This window comes from Equus przewalskii, chromosome 4 (assembly GCF_037783145.1).
Source record: "Equus przewalskii isolate Varuska chromosome 4, EquPr2, whole genome shotgun sequence".
In the NCBI taxonomy this organism is placed as follows: Eukaryota; Metazoa; Chordata; class Mammalia; order Perissodactyla; family Equidae; genus Equus; species Equus przewalskii.
The window spans coordinates 105,995,024-106,018,220 of record NC_091834.1 but is presented as its reverse complement, the minus strand read 5'-3'; the positions used below and the strand labels follow the sequence as shown (position 1 = coordinate 106,018,220).

The window sequence follows — 23,197 nt, the reverse complement described above, 5'->3', positions numbered from 1 at the left end:
CCTGGAGAGACAGATGCACGAGGCCAGCGCCTCACCTGAGGCTCAGACCGACCGCTTTTACCGAGATGGCCTGCTGGACGGCAGGGAGCTGTGTCCATTCACGGCCTTTGAGCCTGGCACCGCTCCCTGCTCGGTGCGCGCTGAGACACCACGCGAGCTTTAGGGCTGCAGCCTCGTGAGGGCTAGTTTTTGCATACTAACTGATCTCAGACCACTTCGTGTTTTGGGTTCTTGAATCTACTTTTTATAGGTTTTTTCTCTTCCCTTACTGCTCACCTGTGAGTTGATAGTCTGCTCGAGGCTCTGCCTCCAGCGAGCCTGCCGTCTGCTTTTCAATTCGCTGAAATGCTGCCATGACGGAGAAAACAAGATAACAATGCTGGTTATCTCTCTCAGTAAAATGAGGCTCTGAACGAAGGCCTGTGAAAGCTTCTTCTCAGCTGAGTGTGTCAACTTAGGCCATGAAATTCCTGACCTCAGCTTGGCTTGCCCAGAAGCTGTCTTCACTTACCTTGGAGTTCTCAGCAAATTTAGATAGTTGAAGTTTCTGGAAATGGTCCTCAGATAAATGGGGCATTATTATAGAGCACATGTCCTTAAAACTTTCAAATTATAGTGTTATGACCACATTAAAGCTACAAGGATTCCCTGGAAGTTTCTGAGACTTGGGGAATGTGGCAGGGCAAATAAAAAGCAGAAGTCGGGATCTAATATTCTAAGTTAACCTTAAAGTCAGTCAATCCATGGAAATGACCTTGAGGGGAAATCACAGAAAGATTGCCTAAGAATATTGTGATTAAATTTACCGCGATGCCAGGAAAGTCCAGCCATCGAGTGAATGACATGTGCCGTTTCGTTAGCACATGTTTTCAGCAGCGTGATCCAGGCCTCTGCCGTGCACGCCCTGTTGGAGGACCCAGCATTCCCAGGAGGTCTGCAGAGTCTTTCTGCAGGAGCAGAAACTGCTCCACCTCCTGGGCTGAGAGAGTGCGGTGGGACTGTGTGGGTTTGGCCATCCTGCTCCTGCCCCAGGTCAGGAGAAACACGTGTCTCCAGAGGGGCTGCTCCTCCAGGCTGGATCCCAGAAAGAAAAGGCATATGAAAGAGCCAGGGCAGCAAGCGAGAAGTTGGCATTCACTGTGGTCAGACACTGAGATCTGGGGGTTGCTTGTTACAGCGGCAAAGCCGACTAACGCCAGCACTCAGGGATACAAGCTGCCTGTCTCCCGAGCTGGGTTTAGCTCAGCTTCTAAGCTTCAGGATGGACATTATGGGAAGAGTTGGAGCCATAAACTTACCTTGAGCTTCTCAAATGAATGAATGATCATCGTATGACACTTGTCAAAAGCATCCTAAAACCTGAATTAAATAGAACCCTGGAGAGGAGCTGATTCTCCTGCTGCCGAGTTCCTTCTGTGGAAGTCCAACAGCTTGACCCTCGGCCTCTCTTACCCGTCTCCAACGACAGAGGGTGCATCACAGGACAATGCAGACAGCTTCGCCGCGGGACAGCCCGACCTGCAGGAAGTTCCACTCAAGGGAAGTTTCTTCTCAGTCCTGAGAGCATGGACTGGGCGTCAGACAGGCCCAGTGGCTTCTTTTTCTATTGCATTGTAACAAGTCACCACCAGCCTCACAGCCGACAGCAGCACACACTTGTTACCTCACCGTTTCCGTGGGGCTGGAGTCCAGGCTCCGCTGAACTGGCTGCTCCGCTCTGCAGCTCATGCGACCGTGCCCAAGGGTTTGGGCCAGGGCTGGGGTCTCCCCTGAGGTGTGAAGTTCTCATCCAGGCTCATGTGGTTGTTGTCAAAGTTCACTTCCTCACGGCTGTGGAGCTCATGGTGGTTCACTTCTTTAAGGCCAGCAGGAGAATCCTTGACCTCTTCAAGTCTCATCTTTCCGGGAAGGCCTGGGCTCACCTGGTTAGGTCAGGCCCACCTGGGACAATCTGCCTTTAGATGGGCTGAAAGCCAACTGGATAGAAACCTTAATTACATCGGCCACATCCCACTGCCTTTGCCATAGAACATAAGCTACTCTCAGGAGGGACGCCCATCATATTCGCAGGCCCCCCACGCCGGAGGAAAGCAGCTTACACAGGGCGTGTGCACTGGGGACTGGAAGCTCGAGCCGTCTCGGAATTCTGGCACACCTGGTCAAGACTGACCTTTGGACACTCTGGGTGCATCAAGTTCACCCGCCTGCTTCTCTGGGCTTCCATTTCTAAAGGAGAGACGAGGGTGGGGCTGCTCCGAGGGTGAACGAGAGCAAAGCACTCAGCACTCGGTGTGTCACAGATGCAAGTGTGATCCTCACGTGGTAGCGAGTTGCCTTCTGCCCAGGAATTCCGTCCGCGCCTTCTCGGTCAGCCCTCTGGATCCTCAGAAGCAGGCCACCCTTCCCCAGTCAGACCTCCACTTGGTAGAAGCCAGCCTCCTGTGCTCTGGGTGCTTTCCTTGGCCCACACATCCCAGACTCTGCAGGCAGCTTAGTGAGCCGTCACTGTTCCCTGTTCCACGTCCTCCACATTGAACCCGAGATTGGGGCTGCGGCGTGCTCACTACAGAAAGAGCAGGCCTGGTTGCCCTGAGGTGGACTCGCAGCCGTGACAGCACAGGGCACATCAGCAGTCACGCCATCCTCTTGGGTTATGCGGCATGTGTGTTAAATCAGAAGGTGCATTTTACATGAACTGATAAGTGAGTTCTTCCAGATATCCGTCAGATAAGGCCTAGACTCTTTTGAATAAGATGTCTTAGAATGCAGGAGAGCTTAGAGGATGATGACTAGACGTTCTCTGCAAGGATGGGCCTCTGTCAGCATCTGCTGAAACAGGGATCCTGCAGGATTCAGCAGGTGGGCATGGGCCTCCATCCGCACCCACTGAACCAAGGCGTCCTGCAGGATTCAGCACGTGGGGGTGGGCATGGGAGGCCGGAGGCCAAGCGGGGGACTGCCTGGCCGATTGGGTTCCTTCCCATCCCCGAGTTGGCCCTGTGACCTCAGTATACCAGGGGGAAGAGATGTGTGTTCTGAGCCTTGATAATCTTACATCAATTGGATTTTTCCAAGACCTTATGGAACACTGGTTATATTTAGTTCCAGAAGCCCTCCAGGAATGCGACGGCTGTTAACATTTTCATCTTTAAGAAAATGAAGTGGGTCCTCAGCAAAATGAGATTATGTTGACTTTTCCTCTTCGGGGCTGGCTGGGCGCAAGGGGTGGCGGTGCTCCAGCGTCAAGCAGGCATCTTTATAGGATTCTGCGTGTTCCGGTACCTTGAGGAATAGCATCGCATGTCCCCGTGCAAAGCAGAAGCTCCCGTTGCTATGGCAACAGCCAATCTGAGGGAGCCGTGACCTAAATCGCGGCTGAGGAAACAGGCCCTCGTCAGCGTCGTCGCAGTCTCTGCTCCCTCGGCTCAGGCTGCGCAGCACGGATTACCTAAAATGAACTCTCTCACCTCAGCAAGAGTGAAGCAGTGCTTTCCTACCGCCAAACTTCTAGGGAACGTGGGTAACAAACACTGCGCTGCTACAGAGTCAGAGCGCGGGAGGAGGTGACCCGTGCCGTCCACTGTCTGCGTGGACGCGGCTTCCCCAACAGTCTGGCTGCACCCACCTCCGCCCGCGCAGCAGCTGTCCCACCAGGCCAGCTCCCAGGGACCGTCTCCTAGACCGTTGTCAGGAAGCCAGTGCCACCACTGGCTTCTACCAGAACACATGCACCATGTACCACCCCACACCCCACACGCACGCCCCAGACAAACACATGCCACACACACTGCACACATGCCACACACCAAATCTACACACACCCAACACACCACACACACTGCACACATACCACACACCAAACATACACACACCCCACACACCACAGACAAACACACGCCACACACACTGCACACATACCATACAGACCACATACACACAGCACACACACTGTACACACCATGCACCACAGATGCATACACACCACACACACACACACCACAGACAAACACACGCCACATACACACAGCACGAACACCACACATACCATGCACCACACCCTACACATACCACAAACATACATATATGCACATGCCACATATACCACACACATATACCACACACCTCACACACACACACACACAAACACAACACAAAACACAAACACACATGGGAGAGAGACAGCCCCGGACGAGGTCCAGTATCTCAGGGACAGAGAGCTGCTCTGGGCGGCTCTACGGAGCATTGGTGGGAGGAGGAGCCGTGACTGTGACATCAGCCCAGGAGGAGATGCTGTGGTCTGGAGCCAGCCCTCCGAGCACCAGGCCTCTGCCCCGTGGGGCAAGGTGGCCCCGCTTCCTGGCAACAGCTGGGGGTCTACACTGACAGAAGCCCCCCCCACAGCAGCATCCCCTCCTCCATATGTGCTTGTGGCTCCCTCCCTCTGGCACCTGTCAGAACCCTGCAGCCCCATTTTATGGGTCCTCTGTCACGTCGTTGGCATGAACTAACCCCCCCACCCAAATGGCAAGTGGAAACATCTGGAAGTTTGGACTGAAGCCTCACAGCGGCCTCCTGAAACTGTCAACACCCCTATGGCCCCGTCCTCCCCTTCTCCTCACCCTGAACACCAGGCGGTAAAATCTAGAGTGTCTGGGGACAATTAAGGACACTCTTATGCTCCTCAGGAAATCAGGGCTGATGTCTGTGCTGCTGCAGAGAAGCCGATGGTGCTGGGGGCTCGGGGAGCTGGGGCTAAAGTCACCCGCCCTCGCGGGCCACCTGGTCTCCCCAACACCTGCCGAGACTCGGGCTCTGGTGCTGGCAGCAGCTTGGTGGCACCTCACACAGGCTGTCTGGTGGTGACGCTGCGTGACACAGCAGCGCAGCTTCTGAGGGAGGTGGCTGCATCCCTGCCCTGAAGCCTCAGCGAGCTCCACGTCTCCACCGTCTTCAGAGGGATTCCGGGCCCAGGACTCATCCTCTTAAAAAGGAATTGCAGTCGACAGCACTGGCTGGACTGTCACTGTCTCCGGCCGGGAGAAGGCAGCGCGGCTGCCAGCAACACACGGTTTTAACTCGGTCACACCCTATCTGGGATGGTCCATGCCCGAGTCAGCGTGCATGCAGCTCCTAGCTCTCTTCGCTCCTCAAGTGGCGGACTGCGATGTTTGGGACTTGTCATAAAAGTAGGAACACCGTCTCCACTGATTTCTTCCTTACTCCCAAAGCAAAATGAGTTTGAGTTTTGTTTTGTCTTTTAACCTGGCGAGCTTGAAGCAGGCACAGTCTCGCTTCCAACGTCGCTTCCCTCTTAGCCCCTCCAGCCTCCTCTGCCTCCCCCCCCCCCCCCATTATACGAGCATCCTGGAAAACCGGATTGCTGATCAGAAATTCCTGTGTGTATATTTGCCAGATGAGGAGACAGGTCCATGGAAGGGAAGGCAGTCGCCCTACACAGCACCATTTGCACGTCCTCTGCCTCCATCATGGCTCACCTACCCTCGGTCCCACCCCTCAGAGCTCGGCCAGGACGGAAGCTGGTGCCACGGCCCCTCAAACGTCCATAGTTGAGAACGGTTTAACCCACCCCTCCTGGCTAGAAATGTGCATTTTATCCTGGGTTCTGAAGCTTCCACAGGAAGGAATAGATCTCTAATGGTCGGGGGTCAGGTGCCATGAAGCAGAAGGTGAGGAGGGCATCCATTTGGGGAAGGGCAGGCGTCTGGATTGGTTTTATTTAACACAAGCTTCTTTTATTTAACGTTTCAAAGGGGTGAGAGGCCCCCTGTCCTCACAGGCCCGTTCTCTGTCGTCCTTCCTGGGACAGCCTGGACACCCCGGGCTTAGTGGTTAAAGTCGGTGCAGACACCCGGCCCCAAATGACCAGCCTGGCCAGCTGTGAATGAGGGAAGATGAGAGTCCATTCGAGTCAACAAAGAAAATACACCAGTGGGATGCTCCTCCTGAGCTGGCTACCATGACTTTTATTCTGGTTTCCCTTTCTTGTTTTTAGATTTCAATTTTACGAAGTTGTAAATATAAGTTAACACAATGGCATGTTAACTCAAGTGCAGAAAGACACCCCAACAAAGAGGCCATTTCGGGCTGGGTCCTGAGGAGGAGCCCTCGCTGGCCCCAGAGTCTGTGCAGGCCCCACAGAGTGTGTGCGGTCAGGGCAGGAGCTCAAACGCCCCAAGGGGCTCTGGGTGACATGTCTCCTCCAACATACGTGCAGCTGCTGCTTTTGTGCCAAGAGGAATGTTAAGGAAAGACTTGGGCCTGTCCAGTACCGAGGTGCCATCGTAGGAAAACGCGTCCTTGGAAGATGCAAGTGGACAGGGCTCTGAGGAAGGTGCCCTCGCCAGGTCACTGTCCTCCACACTGCACCCTGAGGGCCCCTTCTGGGGTGGTTTTCCACACTGCCCACCTGGACGACAGTCGCCCCACAGTGTGCCCACCAGGCATGTGCTGAGGCTCTGGGCAATGGTCCACCAAGGGTGATGAGGGCTCCACTCTCCAGTGGGGACAGCGTCTGAGGCCACTGCTCCTGGATTGTCTGGCCAGGAAGGGACACAGGACTCAAATTGATCCCTGGAAACAGTAAAGTGCCTCCCTCCCACGGGGATTTGGGACGTATTTGGGAGAGGGGAAGTGCGTGAAATACTCAGTTCCTGCAGCCAAACTGCCCCTAACCCCCGGGATTCGGGGTCACAAGAGTCCATTTGCCGGGTCCTCGGCTTAGTCAAGTTATGTAACCTCTCCGGGCCTCACCTCGCTCATCTATAAATGGGATGATAATTGCTACGTATCCTGCAGGGCTGTCATGGAGATCAAATGCTTTCAGACTTGTAAAGCACACAGAACGACGCCCCGCACATGGCAGGGACTGTGTAAGTGTGAGCTGCTGCTGGCGTCGATATTAATATTAGCATTAGGATTCGTATTAACGTTAGCTATTAGCATTAGTGTTAGTGACTGCATCAACATTAGTATTAGCATTAGTTAGCATTGGCGTTGCCACTAATATTAGTATAGGCATTAGATATTACCATTAATATTAGCATTAGCCATTAGTATTAGCATTAGCATTAATGTTCACATTAGCTATTAGTATTAGTATCAGTTTCAGCATTAGCATTAATATTAGTATTAACATTAGTATTAATATTAGCATTAGCGTTAGTATCAGGATTAGCATTAGTTTAATATTTATATTAGTGTTAGTGTTAGCATTAGCATCAGGAGCAGGATTAGTATTAGCATTAGCTATTAGTTATTGGTGTTAGCACTAGCATACATATTAGTATCAGTATTAGTACCACTATTGGTATTAGTATTTAGCATTAATATTAGTATCAGTATCAGCATTAGCTACTGTATTAGCATTAGCTAGTAGCTGTTGGTGTTAGCATTAGCATAAATATTAGTATTAGTGTCAGTATCAGTATCACTGTGAGAATTGCTGTTGGTACCAGCCTCAGTCAGCATTAGCATCACAGCATCAGTACCAACATTAGCATCAGTATCGGTATGAGCATCGACATTGGTCTTGTTGCTCCAGCACTGGCGTGTAGGGCGAGGCCCGCCTCGGCATGCAGAACTGGTGGAAGCGGGTCTGTTTCTGTGTGTTTCTTGAAGACGTGGGCTGTCCAGGCAACTGTGGCAGTGGGCAGGACGCCCAGTTGGGGCAGACGCCCAGATTCCATTTCCTGCAGGTCTCTACCCACAGGCTCACCTGCTGTGACGCCTACCTCTGTCCAACCTTCTCCTCTGTTCTCTCCACCTCCCACCCAGAACATTCTTCTGAAGGGCCTTCGAAGCTCCCCTGGGACCCGTGGTTATCGCACGAGCAGCCTCTGCAAGGTGGAGACCCAAATGTTTTCTTTCTGCCTCTGTCGGTGGCGGTCGGGCCTTCTCAAACCCCCTGCTCCCATCCGCAGGCCGAGTCCACTGCTGGTCTCCAGGCTCTCCCCGCTCCCTGAGGCCTGGGCCCTCGTGTGTGCTCTCCTGTGTGGCTGGAACCTCCCATAGCCCTCCGTCCAGGAGCCACCACTGCCAGCGGGGCAGAGGTGGGGGGCACGGCCATTTCCACGGGTCAGGTTGGGGACGCGGGTGCAGGCGGCCTTGCATGTCCGCCCCGCGTCCCCCTTTGCGCTGTGGCTGCAGCGCTGCTCCCTTGGTCGTTTGCATTCTGGTGCAGTCTGTAATCAGCGCGAGCTTCAGCGCCTCTCATTACGGCTCTTGAAGGGATTCTTCAGACTCAGCAAGAAGGGCCGCCTCCTCCCAGGCCAGCATCTGCTTCCTGCGGCTCAGGGAGCGCGCGTTTGCATCCGAGAGCGCGGCTGCTCCCAGCCGGCTGGACTCTCCCCTCACCTGACCCACAATGGCACCTGTCTGGGTCTGGGTGTCACGGAACATCAGAGCTGCATGGGGACGGGGGCACCATCGCCCGGTCCCTACCCCATCCTCCTTTATAATACGAGCCACGATCAGAGAATGGGGCTGGGGACAAGGGTGTGTCCTCATGTAACAACCCCCCATTTCCCCCAAAAGGGTCTCTAATGATTCAATTAAAAACACATCAAGAAATCTGTGTGTTGCGTGGTGCAGGTGTGCTTGTGTTTCCAGACAAGGGGAAATGTCCAGAATTGTCAGGTGAGACCTGAAGTCTAGGCAGGACCCCAAACTGAGAGCCGCGGGTCTTACACAGTTTTCAGTCAGGGCCGTAGATTCAGTTCTGAATGTGCTAAGAGTCAAAACGGAAAAGGAGGATGGCGTTTCCCCAAGTTTGTCTTTTCTGTGCGCTAACCTCACAGCAGCTGCTCAGTAAAGAACAGGTTATCAAGCACCTGTCCTCGGTGCTTGGGACCCCAGCGAGGACACAGAGGCACGGCACACGACACCCTTGATGTCACCATATGATCACATATTTGGGTTGCTTCTTCCGGCGCCCACCAAGGAACCAGGACGTAGTGCAAGGAGTTCAGTAAAAGCAGTTCCACAAGGGGAAGAGAAGGTAGAAGGAGACAGCATTTGGTATTTGGGCTTCATAGGGGCATAAAAGTGAAAGATCTGGAACCACAGACGGGGTCAGGCCGCTTGTCCCAACCACAGTGGGCTGCAGTCAGACTTGGCCAGCAGCTGGGCCTCCAGTTGGTACCCAAAGAGCCTAGTTCCCCACATGCTTCCCGCTGCTGTCCCCTCCTTTCTCAAACCCACGCTCACCCCGTCCCACTTCTCTCTTCTCCACATCCCACCTAGACGACAGGACAAATACACAAATCACATTCCAGTTCTAGTTTCGTCCTTCCCACTGTGCACGTGAAAGGTGAACTGAAAAGCGTGGCTGGTGTTGTTGCCAGCGCTCGCAGCTGCCCTGACGCGATCGAGAAAGCACCTGTGGCTGTTCTCCTTGGGGTGTGATCTTCTCTCTCCTCCGCTGCCTCAGCTGGGAGTGGGAAGGGGCTGTGAGTGAGACTTCCCGGGGCGAGCTGCCGCAGGGAGCCTGGTTCCCATCAACCGGGAAACGTGCCTGTTGTCGGAGGCGGATCCCCAGAAAGTAAAGGCAGAGGAGCTTGAAGGGGCGCCACGAGCAGGCTGCCACAGCGTTCTCGACAGAGGTGACATTCATCTGGTGTGAGAGGCAGATGCTGGAAGAGTAAAGGGAGAGCAGTCATGAAAACTACGACTTCCGCATTGTCCCACCGCAGAGGCAGAATCTGCTTAAGGCACAGCGTCACTCAGAGACCTGTGCTAAATTTATAGAAAATATAGGACAGAGAAGGGTAGACTTGAAGGCCAGCTGCTTGGGATTCCTCTAAGGCGGGATGAGCAGCCGTAGCCAGCTCTTGATTCCGTCCGAACGATCACCGCTGTGCAGAGCAGTGGGGCAACCTGACTTAAAGGCAAGCTTGACTAGAATTCAGCCCCCGTTTGTTACTGTCTGTGGCGTGGTGATTCAGTTAGACTGCGTTAGTCCAGAATCTCTGACCAAGCACTCAACCAGAAGTGTGTCTACATAAGGCGTGTCGAGCCGGCTCGGTCTTCTTCACACCTGCATAGTATTTCACTGCGTGGCTAGAGCATAATTTACTTCACCTATTTCTTCTGCTGTTCTCAATCTTTTGCAATTAAAATCAGTGCTATGTTGAGTATATTTGTATATATGCCATTCTTATGTATAGGATAAATTCCTAGAAGTGGAATTGGTGAATTATATAAGAGAGTTTAATTTTTGTAGATATTACCAAGTTTTGGAAGCTGCATCACTGTGATGATAGAGCCTGTTTCTCCCACCTCCTGCCAACCTAATATGTGATCAAGCCCTTTGATCTTTGCCAAACTGACAGAGTTTTAAACATTATTTCATTATATCCTTTTTTTTTTAGCTGTTGTTATTGTTTTTGGTGAAGAAGATTGGCCCTGAGCTAACATCTGTTGCCAATCCTCCTCTTTTTGCTTGAGGAAGATTATTGCTGAGCCAACGTCCGTGCCAGTTTTCCTCTATCTTGTATGTGGGATGTGGCCACAGCATGGCTTGATATGTGGTACATAGATCCGTGCCAGGGATCCAAACCTGCGAACCCCAGGCCACAGAATTGGAGTGTGCAAAATTAACAACTACGCCACTGGGCTGGCCCCCCCAAATTATTTCATTATACTCTTAATTTACATTTCCCTTATTCTGAGGACACCAAATGTCTTTTTACACGAATCAGAGGTATTTGGATTTCGTTTTCTGCATGCTTATAAACATTGGGCATTTTTTTCTATTGTACTTTTTTTCTTATTGATTTGAAAAAATTTTAGAGATCAAAACATCTCTTTTTCTATGATACATTCTGCAAATATTTTCTATTTTCCTAGTTTGCACTTGTCTTTTGACTATATTTATAACAGTTTTCCTTATAGAGATCATTTCTTTAAACTTGTTGAGTATAATTTATCAGTTTTTATGGCCTTTGAATTTTGTGTCATACTTAAAAGCCCTTCTGTACTCTAAGATTAAAAATAAGTATTCACTCTGTGTTTTCTTATAATGTTTTTGTAGTTTGGGTTTTACATGTAAAACTTTTATCGTTCCGGAATTCACATTTGTGTAAGGAGCGACAGGCTGTATCTTCTTTCTTTCCAGGTGGCAACCCCATTGCCCTGGCACTATGTACAAGATCGTCCATCTTTCCTTGCACTGATTTGAAAGTCTGCCTTTGTCCTACGTTAAGTTCTGTATGCACTGGGCTCTGTTAATGGACTGCCTCTTCTGTTACATTGATCTGTTTATCTAGTCACGTTCCAGTATGACACCGTTTTAATAATTGTAGCTTTATGGTGGGTTACAGCATCTGAAAGGATGAGTTCTCATTCATTTCTCTTCTGCAGAATAGTCTCAGTAATGTTTGCAAGTTTTCTTTTCTTTTTTAACATGAACTGAATCTGCCTGGAATTTTTTGCCCAACTTTTTGCTTTCAAGACTTCAAGTCGCCTTTTCAGTGCACCGTGGTGATGTTGTGCCATGTTGTATTCAGGATCTTTTCCTTTAAATATGGGAGTTTATCGTATTTGTTTTCTTGACCAATGAGCGTTTGATTATAGTGCTGATCCGTATTTCAGGTCAGGCCTTTGCCGTTTCTCGCTTCTTTGCTTTATTAATCTTTTACAATACATCATTGCTTGCTTAACCTTCATGTGCCCTTTCAGACTGCAGATTCAAGACTTGTTTTACTTTTGGGAAACTTTTAAAAATTACGTCTTGAAATATTTTTGCGTTCTGCTGTTTTACTCCTCTTCGGAGAGACCAGTGTGTGTGTGTCAAGAGGTCTCCTCTCTCTGTCTCTCGAATCTAAGGTCTGCCCGGATCCTTTTCCGCTCTGTGCAGTGCTCCTGTCTCGTCTTCACATCCCTGAGGCCTTCCTGCCTTTTTGGGACCCTCTCATCTCTGTGCTGTTCCCATGTGGCTTCCTGCCCATGATGGCTCTGTTTTCCGCTTCTCTCTCGTGTGAGTAATTCCAGCTCCTGACTCATGCTGACCGGGGTCTTTGCACTCATGACCACTAACTTCAGGTTGTGTCCTGTAGTCCTGTGGGGTCTTTGTAATCATCCCATCCTCCCACTGACCTTGAGACTATTACATCTTTTCTTCTTTCTCCTCAAACCCTCAACACCTATTCCCTCCTCTCCACTCCCAACACTGAATCCACCAGCCAAAGGGTCTCTGTACGCCCACAACCACCATCTCCTGGAGATCCGAGATAAACATGCTGCATTCCATCTATGTCAGCCCTCTGCCTGTACACTAATCCCTTCTCCCCTGCTCAAAGGCTGCACCACTGCCCCGTCTCTCTTCCCCATCATTTGTTACCTCTCTTAGGATCCTTTGCATTAGCATCGAGACAGGCTCTACTCTCCCGCTTCCTAACCAGTAGGTCCATTTACCCCACGAACCAAAGCTGCTGCCACTTTTCTCTGCTTTCACCTACAGCAAAACTCTGCAAAATGCTTTCCTACCCTTGTCTTATCTTCCTCTCCTCTCATTTTCTTTTAAGTCCCCTCTAATCAGCTTTCCATCTCTCTCCCATTCCAGGGAAACCGCTCATCCTCATGGCACCAATGGTCTCCAAACAGCTGAAGCCAGAGGTGGACTCTCAGTTCTCGCCTGACTCCAGTTGTCAGTGGTATTGGACCCAGTTACTCGCTGTCTCTTTCTTGAAACACATGTTCATCTGGCCTCCAGGGTACCACTCTCTCTGTGTTCCCAGCCCCCTTCGCTGGCTTTCCCTCTTGGGTTCCCTTGATGATCCTGTTCATCTCTTGGTCCTTAACAGTTGTCTTGTCGCAGCCCTCAGTCTTTGGTCCATTTCTCTCCTCTGTGTATCCATTCTCTTAGTGACCTCATTGGGTCTCATGGCTGTATTACTATGTGCTGAAGATGATCAACGTCACATCTCAAACCCATAAGTCCATCCCAAAGTCGAGAGCCACAAACTATGTGTGGGCCTGCGTCACCACCTGTGTGTCAACATGACAGAACAAGGCCTGACTGCCCTCACCGCCACCTCTTCCTCTTTCTGCCGCTTCCCCACTCAGAAATGGCAAGTCCATCCTTCCAGTTGCTCAGGCCCAAACCCTTAGAATTGTTCTTGACGTCAGTCTTCCATACCCCACGTGCAATCGGTCTGTAGTTCTTATCAGCTGTATCTTCAAAGGACATCCAGAACCCAATCACTCGCTGTCATTTCTGTTACTACCATCAGGCTCGCCCATCAGCCTTTCATACAAAACAATCATGTGTCCGATAACTCCAGTAAGTGATGTCTGGGCAGAGTTAATTATCTGCGAGCGCCTTCTGTTGTCTCTTGTTCACGGTGACTGACTTTCTGTGCATTTTTGGTTTTTGAGTATGAGCTCACATTTACTAGGATTTCATTTGTGGGGATTTTCTGAGGCCTGCCTTGAAGCTCAGTCTCTCCAGAGAGGATTTCCATCTGCTTCTTCCAGTGCCTGGGTGTCCTGCTAAGCCCAGGTCACCATCAACCAAAATCTTGGCCTGAAACGTCATGGGCCACCAGGCAATGTGAATTTGATGTACAAACCTGAGGATGTGTGAAGGATGGCTTTTGGTTTTGAAAACTCATGGGTGATATTGTTGCCACTTTCTCTTAAGATGGAAAGTGCTCAGTCACTTGGGAGGTATTTTTCCTAATTCATCTAAAGTCACTTGGTAAGGACAAGAAAAGTTTATGGAGGGAGTTCCTCTTAAATCCCCTGCCTAGGCATGACCTTGAACTTTGTCCCCTGTCCTCCATGCCTTAAGTGGCCATGGGAACCAGGGTCAAGTTCCCCCGGTTTATCAAATCCCTCCAAAGCAGAATTGGCTTCTGTCGTATTCTTACTTCTCTGACAGTCTTGAAAAACCAATAATCAATGTCCACTATCCCCATCACTGGACCCTCTGGTCTGCTGGGGTCCCTCCTCCCCTGCTTCCTCTGCTGGCTCTGTAGAGCCGTTTTCAGAGCTGCAATGGGCTCTTCTAGATGCTGAGCTGGCCATGTCTGGATCCTGTAACGCTGTCTCCTCTTTTATTTCCTATTAATCCAACCCCTTGAGTTAGATCTTGTCTCCTAATTCTTCCAGGTTTCTCTCTATCACCACCCATGAGCAGAGCATCATGCTTCACGCAAACCCTGAGTTACAGCGAAGAAAACTTGAACTTCAGTTCTCAGTGACGTAAGCCAGCGTGAGCCAAGCTCTGTGATAGATGAGCTCAACCACAGAGAGTGGGGAAGACGGGGCTTCGTAATCTTGAATGGAGCTCCAGCGAGGGCCTGCTGGGGGATCCTTTGCACAGATTTACCCATACTCACTGAATTTCAGAAAACACAAGGAGTGGCTAAGGAGTATCCTGTGTAAACACCCAGGAACAGTGGGCCTCTGGCTGGTCCTTTCAAATGGAAACCAGAATAAAAAGGAAGAGGCGTCAATCCCGTGTGGCGTCCTCAGGGGTTCCTTTAGTATTTATAACTCTCGCCTCCCAGTTGCCTGTTCTTTTCCACGGCTTCTTCGGAAGATAGTTGAAGAAAGAGAAGATATTGATCATCATTTTAAAAGAGATAAGGCAAAAAATGAAAAGAAAAATAGAAAGAACCGTATTTAAAAGGCTGGGCATATTCGGAAGCTGTGAGTCTCTTTTGTCCTTTGGGGGATGGCCTTGCGAAATTTAGATTGTGTGGAACACGTTCCGCTCTTGGCGGGCCTCTAAGGATTGCTCTGTCTAGACAACTGTATATATATATTATTGGAGTTCCTTTTTCACACCCTGAAAATAAGTAAGCAAAAGACTTGTTGTTATTATTATTTTTGCGTTTTTTTTAGTGACTTTCTCAGACATAGCTCATAGGCAGCTTGAAGTTTTGTGTTATGCACATGAGGAAATAAGTGGTCGTATCCAGCTGTTGCCACCTTCTGCTCCAGCTCCTCCTCCCAGCTGGGGTACCTCTGCCATCCAGCTGGACCATGAGGGCCCTGGCAAGGGAGCCCCGGGACTAGAAAAAGGGGGTCACTTTCAGAGATCCCAGGCGAGACCCCCTCCCAGTGAGTTCACGAGGCAGACTGACTTTCTTCAGTGTCCTTCCATTGACTCTCTCTTAGCCTTGCTCTGCCCTCTTGGTCCATCTCCTGCCTTCTTAGGGACATACCTTTGTCATGTATCATACTGACCAATATTTTCTTAATATTCTACGTGAGTATCTAAGCCTTTGTCAGAATCCATGATGGCTGTAAGAGGATTGAGCTGAGCTGCTTCTCCTTTCTTAGACTCTGACGGTATAAAGAAGAAACAGAGTGATATATTTACAAGTCCCGGGTAAAGCAGAGGATTCTGAGAAATCGAATCCTCATAAACTGTATAATCAGCACTCTTTTCACCGTATAAAAGATTGGGCAACCTATTAACAAGTATGAATGCAAGAGAAATGTCTTGGTTTCAACATGGATAGTCTCCTTTTGGTCAATATATGAAAATTAGTGTCCAATATTTATAAGTGAACACATCACTCTTATGCTTAGAAGTTCCTCCCTCTGAAAAATAATTGTGGTGAAAAACGTAAAGATTCATTACAGTCATGAGTTTTTGTTGTTTGAGTGGATTAATGATCTATTACAATGCAACAAATTACCATCAACTTCATGGCTGAGAGAACAACCGTTGGTACCTCGGTTTCTGTGGGTCAGGAATCCGGGCGTGGTCTGGTGGGTCTCCTGTTTCCACGCCTCACAAGGCTACAGTCAAGGTGTTGTCTGGCTGTGTCTCATCTGAAGGTTCAGCTGGGGCAGGGTCCACTTCGTGCTCACTCACATGGTTGTTGGTGGGGTCAGTCCCTGCAGGGTTGTTGGCTGGAGACAGCCTTTAGTTCTTGGCCATGAGGCTTCTCCAACATAGCAGCTTGCTTCATCCGTAAATGCTGGCCAAGAAGTCAACACAAGAGAATGCCTCCAAGACAGAAGGCAGAGTGCCTTGTAACCTAATCACAGAAGTGACCTCCCATCAATTTTGCTTTACTTATTTATCAAAAGCCAGTTCCTAGGTGCAGCCCACCTCGAAGGGAGGAGATTCCACAAGGGCGTGAGCGGGAGGTGGGGCTCTTGAAGACCATCTGTGAAAGCTGGCCAGGACTGCCTGCACCTCACCTTCAGAGGAAGCGGGAGCACGGCCACACTCCCTTGTTGCCCAACGGTCCTCACCCGGCCTTTGCAGAGACATGCTGCCTGCGCCTGTGCTTGTGTCTGAACCCTCCCGGGAGGGCAGACGCACTCTGGGGCTTTCCCTTCGAGCCTCTTTCTGTCCAGAGGTGGGTTGGAAGGCAGCAAGAAAAGAGGAAGGTATGACTCCAGCCTCAAAAGGAGCCTGGGAATGCTTTGTCATGGTCAGAGATAGATGCTAAGGGTCTGGAGACAGATGCTACCAGCCTTGGCGCATAGCGGGGGACTTTACGTACCGTGATAATCCCGTAAAACCCCGTGTCTTTAATTATCCAGCCCGCAGAAACTCTTAAAATGGATGATTAAGTGAGAGATAATGAATGACTTTCCAGGCAAACCTGCACATTTGCCAGTGGAAATCATCGGCTAGAAAGTTGCCTGAGCGCTGGGGCTGGCCAGAGAGTCTGTCTCCTAATCTTCCAGAAGGCGTGGGAGCCCCCCGTTTCTGAGATACCCAGGTGTCTCTCCTGTCTGCTTCCCGCCAGCCCTGAGCACCGCCGTTTGGCTCCATAGGTTGGCCTCGCCCGGGAAGGGCGTCAACACCTCCGCAGTTCCAAGCCGAGGTAGTCACCGCTCTGCCCGGGGGGTGGAAATGGAAGGACTGTTAGTGAGTGCACACCAGGGAGCAAAGGCCAGAGGTCACAGGGCTTGTCAGGGGAGCAGCTCATTTCCTACAACCCAGAAAACACCTAAAGCAAATTTTTTCAGTGATAATAACTTTGCTTTGGACTTTAAGCGTGTGCTTTCCCCTGTGAAAAGCTTGGCCTACTTCTCTGCTTCTCATCCAATGGAAACAACTGTGTGTGTGTGAGAGAGAGAGAGAGACATAGAGAGAGAGAGGGAAGAAAAGAGAATAAAAAGTGAGACTACGAAAGGAAATGGTTGTTGTCAACCTGGGCTGTCCTGTCTCAGAATCGGCGCCCTGATGGCATCCACGAGAACTCAGTGTCCTGCAGACGGTGCTGGAGCACTGGCGCATCTTCTGTGACCAGCTGGCTCCAAAGCAGACAGCGGGCACGACACAGCGAGCATATCACGGTTACAGTGAAACACAAATGCACCACTCATCGGAAAAACTGGGGGGTCCACATGTCTGTTTTCAGGAGAAGCATTTATTTATTTGTTATTCATAGATATCATCTGACATGGGGCCTCTTACTACACAGAAGGCAAGAAAAGCTTTCCACTAAGCGCCCCAAATCAACAAATCGCACTTTGATAAGCATTTGTCCCCCGTGAGATGTTGAGCAGACTGATCGCTGGTTTGGTCGTGTGACTTTCTGAGTTACGCTATCACTTTGTGGTTCATCAACAGACAGTCAGTGGTCATTGCCTTACAGACTTCAGTTGTGATTACATTTTTAGTATATCCTAAGTTAAGGTTTACTCAAAACCTTCGTTCTGTCTTTGAAAAGTCCCATTGCAATTGGCTGACCTACCCTCTCTGTGTAGTTAAAACTGGCCAAATGCTTCACCTCTCAGGCTGTAACTAGAGCCTGTGTGGGGTGGTTCTCTTGGTCAGTTGCTGGTCTTTTATAGGATGGGCATCTGGTTCTTCTGCTGTCCGATCTCAGCATTCCCCATCCTCTCAGCTAGCTAGGACGACCCTGGCCTCCACTCTCACCCCAGGCTCCCATCTCCAGCACTTAACCCACTCTTCATGCAGAGGAAAATGGTGCGTGTGCGCAGTAAGGCTGCCGTGATGCAGAGAACAGGGGGGCACTCTGATCTCCTGTGCTTTCTCTTTCCTGTTCACACGTCACAACTTGCCTGCTGAAAATCAAGATGAAGCCTGAGCCAAAGGGATAATTTAGGGTCAACCAAGTAAGTGGTGGCATCCACTGTGTGGGCCGGGGCAGGGAGGTGATGCTGGTCTTTGAATGGAGGTGAGAATTGAGCCTATCCCTCCCCAGTCACCTAGCAGGCACCGAGCATTTATTACCTGCAAGGCACTGTGCCTTGTGGCCAGAGACACAAAAGATAAGTCTCTACCCTCAAGAGGATTCTGGTCATCAGGGAGCAGACACACGCACGCAGTCACCTGTAATGGTAAAGGTGTTATTGGGAACGTCACCGTCCTTCAGGCAGGCCTGTCTCTGGGATGATATCACACAGAACGCATCACCTAGCCAGGTACATTCGTTTCCTAGAGTTGCCGTAACCAAGGACCACTGACTGGGCAGCTTAAACCACAGAAGCTGATCATCTCCCGGTTCTGGAAGCTGGAAGTCCAGGATCGAGGTGTAGGCAGGCTCAGTTCCTCCTGAGGCTTCTCTCCTGGGCGTGTAGACGGCCGTCACCTCCCTGTGTCCTTACATGGTCGTCTGCATGTGTGTGTCTGTGTCCTGAGCTCCTCCTTATAAGGACAGTCAACTTGGATCAGAGCCCACACTAATGGCCTCGTTTTACCTTCGTCGCCTCTGTAAAGACCCCGTCTCCAAACACAGCCACATTCTGAGCTACCAGGGGTTAGGACTCAACATATGAACTTGAGGGGGACATGCTTCAGCCCATAACACCAGTTTTTTTTTTAAGAATGGTAGATTTCTATAGGCAGGGAGGAGAAAGTAATGTTTCTGGAGCAACAGGAGCAAAGCGAAAAGGATGGGATGAGGCAGGATGTGTTTGAGGGGGCAAGGGCAGTGGCCGGCAAGGGGGGCTGCCCGGCTCAGAACCCAAACCCTCCAGCTTCCCTCCCATCTCCGGGAGGAGGAGCCTCCTGCGCCCTCTGATAAGGAGAGGAGGTTTTCTTTTGCAACCAAGGCGTCTTTTAGAAGAAAGCCTTAATAAATAGGTTCAACATGGTCTGATACCCATTTATAAGAAGATACTAAAACAAAAATTAAAGGTAAGACATCTATTATATCAACATGTAATCTGTTTGCAACTCAGGCTAATGACAGTCTTTCAACCTGTCATTTTTAGGCCAAAGGCAATACCAACATTAAAAAGGGGAAAATGATCAATCCAGGTGTTTCCTTTAACAGGACGGTCCCGGCATTTCAAAGCTGTTTAGAGAACGCATAAACCGTCCACTCCACAGACGCAGCTAACGCAGAGAACTACAGCAGCACTTTCATGAACTTAGCAACTTTCTGCCTGCGCCACAAGTCCTTCCATTTCATCCTTCTCTGAGCGCTAAAATGGCTTTTATGTTTAAAACATTGTGTGCTAACAGCTCACAGCTTCAAGAGGTTATGCTCCTCCGGAAAGCAGACAAACACATATATTTTGGGGGCCGTGGGCCAGCCCCCTGGTGGGAGAAAGGTATCAGTGTGCTCGTGTCTGTGCTCCGGGCCCCTCTCCACAGCAGTGCCTTCTCCGCCATCCTAACCCCAGAGCTGTTTCATAAGCATAGTTGTTATACACGCTGTGGGTGTCGTTAAAGATGCCATGTGTGTGCGTGTGTCTATGAATTCTAGGTTATCGGCCTCAATTTTCCAGCAATTGAAATGGCTGAGATTAAAATGTCAAAGCTCCAATCTGATGAGTTGTTCTCAATGGCACACATCACTTGTCTGTTTTGACAGCCTTTAGCTGTTAATAGTGATTAATGGAAAGCCTCGCAGAAGTGGAAGTGTCTCAATTTTATCCCATTCTTTGGGGCTAAGAGCCCCAGCACATGACAATTTTAACATTTGGCTCCCAGGGGAGCATCACCAATCCTAATATTGTTAGTGTTGTGGTGAAGTCCACGAAATTCGTGCTCATAGTGGAGGAACTGGTCCCCAAAGGGCGGGGTAGAGAAGAACCTGATTCGTCTGTCTCCATACTGTGACCCCCACCCACACCCTGAAGACTTTAGCGTTTGAGGGGAGGAGGGGGGAGCAGCAGAGGGGAGGGTGGGGAGCGACAAGGGGCGGGAGAGGGTCTGTGAGAGGCAGCAGGAGACAAAAGGAGGCGAGGAAGGAAACGCCCGAAATAAGAAAATGACGCCAGTTGAGTATTTGGAAATCAGTTCTGAACAGAAGTGAACTCCTGAACTTGAATGCAAATTAGATCAAGATCCTGGGGCAGCCTGTCATATTCCTCTGGGGTCACTTGTCCCTTCACATTCGTGCCTTTCTCAGCAAAACTGAGTTCCCATGGAGCCCCCACTCCCACCCGGTGCAGAGCTATCCTCACAGTGCCCCCAAAAGATGCTTCCCTTCCTAACGTCTGAGTCCGCGCCCGCAGAAACAGCAGGCAGCATTTGAGACAACTCTGCTAGGGTGCTTTTTCCCCGATATTCCTCAGTCTTCTCTCCTTTTACGTCTACTACACAAAAGATCTCAGGAAAAAAAGCCTAGAAAGATGTGAGGACATCGCTTCTGTTTTCCCTGGTGCCTGCTGGAGCTTGGATCAGGAGAGGTGTGAGCTGCTGCAGCTGCAGCTGGGGACCCAACAGCGAGGAGGGAGGAGGCAGAGGCCTCAGGGGCCGGGAGAACACACAGGGAAGTCACGCCGCAGACCACAGCAGTCACAGTTTACAAAGAAACGATTGAAAAACAAACTCACTCCAGTTCAGCTGCTCTGGCGGAGGAACGGGTCCTGAGAGCCGACCCTTCCAAGGCCCGTGGTGGCAGGTGCTGCTGTCGTCCGTCCTTGGGACTCACGAATGTAAGTAGGTCTAGTGCTTAAAGAAAAGATGAGAGAGCTTCCGGAACACTCTGTGCTCTGCTATTGAAAAAGATGAACAGAATGGAGTAAATAAAGGACGCTGAAATAAAAGGATTCTAAGGAGGAGATGTAAAAGTCAGCATTAGCTGGGACTTCAGAACAAATGAAACCAAGGGAAACTAGGAGGGTCAGACGTCCCAGCTGTGTTCTGTTGGGACAAGCTCTGTTCACGGCAGGGGCTCTCTCAGGAGGAAGCTGAAGTCGCTCAGACTCGCTGTGGAGTGGGGAGAACTCCCAGGAACGAAAACGGGAGCTTTGAGACTCCTGTTGAGGGGGAATCGCTGTGTGTAGACCAAGCAGGGGGCGGGGACTGCGCTGCTTCCGGGGCATGTTCCTGGGATGGACCGGAACAGATCCAGCCCCTGACACCTGCGCTTCTGCTGACGCGCAGACGGCAAAGCACCGCCAAAGCAGCCCGAGCTGCATCCAGGGACCCTGGAGCCCTGGGTGGCCTCAGCAGAAAGAGCTCATTTCTCAGGGACTTAAATGTGAGTACCCACGAGGACTTGCGACAAGCTGGGCGTTCGGAGTAGGGCGAGCCTCGGTTTGACCTTGAGCAAGCTAACTCTCCAGATTCAGTTTTCCATTTTGAAAATGGGGATAATAATAGCCATCACCCAGAGGTGCTGAAAGGACCCGATCAGACGATGTAGGTGAAACCTTATGCAGGCTAAAATAGCATTTGCTCAATTTGTAGTAACTGAAATTTGAGGATAAAAGAGAAGAAATATCCAGAAAAATTATAAAATCAGATATACTGATTTGCCACAAAATCCTACCTTTCGAACACTTAAGTTGGAGAATGTTTATCAAATATGTAAATCATTCAAATTTAACATGTTGCATATTTAATCTATCCTCAACAAGATTACAAGTGTGTTAGAGAATTCCATGTCTTTATGCACCAACTCCACTTTAAGCAATTTGTGCTAAGGAAATAATCAGAGATACGCCAAGCGATTGATGAACAGCTTGCTCATTGCAGATTGATTAGTGCCGTGTAATGATTAGAGACAATCGACGTGTCCAACAATAAGGGCTCCATTAAAAAACTGTGATATATCTCTAAAACAGAATAATATACACATTCATGCAAGCAAGAATATTTAATGATGCTAGAAAATATTTACAGAATATTATCAAGTAATCAGTGTATTGTATAAGATATCTATTATATGATTTCTGTGCTCATGCTTCAGAGAGAGAGAGAAAGAACCAGGGAACTCTGGAAAAATATACCACAGTACAGACGGAGCTATCTCTAATGGGATATTGTGGATCATTTTTATTTCTCTATTTAAACTTTTCTCGATTTCTGAAATTTCCTATTAGAAATAGAGGGAAACTGTTCAAACATCCCAGGAGGCTTTAACGATGGCTAAAATGTAACAAGAAGAAATGGAACCTGAGGCCATACTGTTTTCTGCAGTTGGCTCCGAAAAATATTTAACTCTGTTAAAAAAAAAAAAGAGAAAAATTAATTAAAAAATTATTTTGCCAGATATTTTATTTTAGTGGTCTGTGACCTCAATATGAGTTATGAACAAGAGTTAAATTCTCCAACAATATCTCTTTAAAATTCTATTTTCTATTATTCATTTTGTAAGACCAAGGCGGTTCAGAACATGTCTAAAGAATTGTGTTGGTTCTGGTTACCACACCGTAAGGGGATTGTTGATAGCTAGACTGGACCAGATGGAGAAGCCAAGATGGTGGAGATTTTGGAAACCATGCCGGGGAAATAGTTGGCAGATGTGTGCTCAGAGAATTCGTGGTGGGTGTGAAATGTACCTCTAGAGGTTGGAAGGCTGTCATTGGTTAAAGGTTGGGCTTCTTAGGTGCGGCTCCAGAGGGGAGACCCAGAACCAAGGGTGAAAGGCAAGAGGAAGGCAGAGTTTGCTCAGAGGAAAGACGGATTCCTAAGCACAGACTGTCAGGGAAATGGTGGGGGCCAGCTGGGGGCGCTCAGGAGCAGCCGGATGCCAACCTTCCAGGGAGAAAGGGTTTGGACCCCTCGCCAAGAGGTGTGTGATTGCTTCTCAGGCTACACTCCTTATTCCCTATGTCCATTAGCATCTAGACCCTTTATCAACTTTGCCACATCAAATGGACGGGCTGTTTTACCAACGCACTTGTTTCCCAAGCTTCGATGCTCAACTGATGGCTGCTTAGCTGTGTAGACACACCTGTAGGAGGACAGAAATATTGAAAAGACAACCATGCTATAGCGTTTAGACAGAAGGTCCTTACTGTCCAAGGTCAATCCATCCTGGGAATGGGCCAC

At 49.6% G+C, this 23,197-nt stretch overlaps 1 long non-coding RNA gene across 1 annotated transcript; it reads right to left on the bottom strand.

Moving 5' to 3' along the window:
• Nucleotides 1–5,731: 5,731 nt before the first annotated feature.
• On the bottom strand, nt 5,732–21,227 carry LOC139082963 (uncharacterized). The gene is made up of 2 exons (XR_011539362.1): nt 20,752–21,227; nt 5,732–9,650 (listed from the first exon to the last, which is right to left on the bottom strand). It is a non-coding gene; the product is annotated as an uncharacterized lncRNA (long non-coding RNA).
• Nucleotides 21,228–23,197: the final 1,970 nt, after the last annotated feature.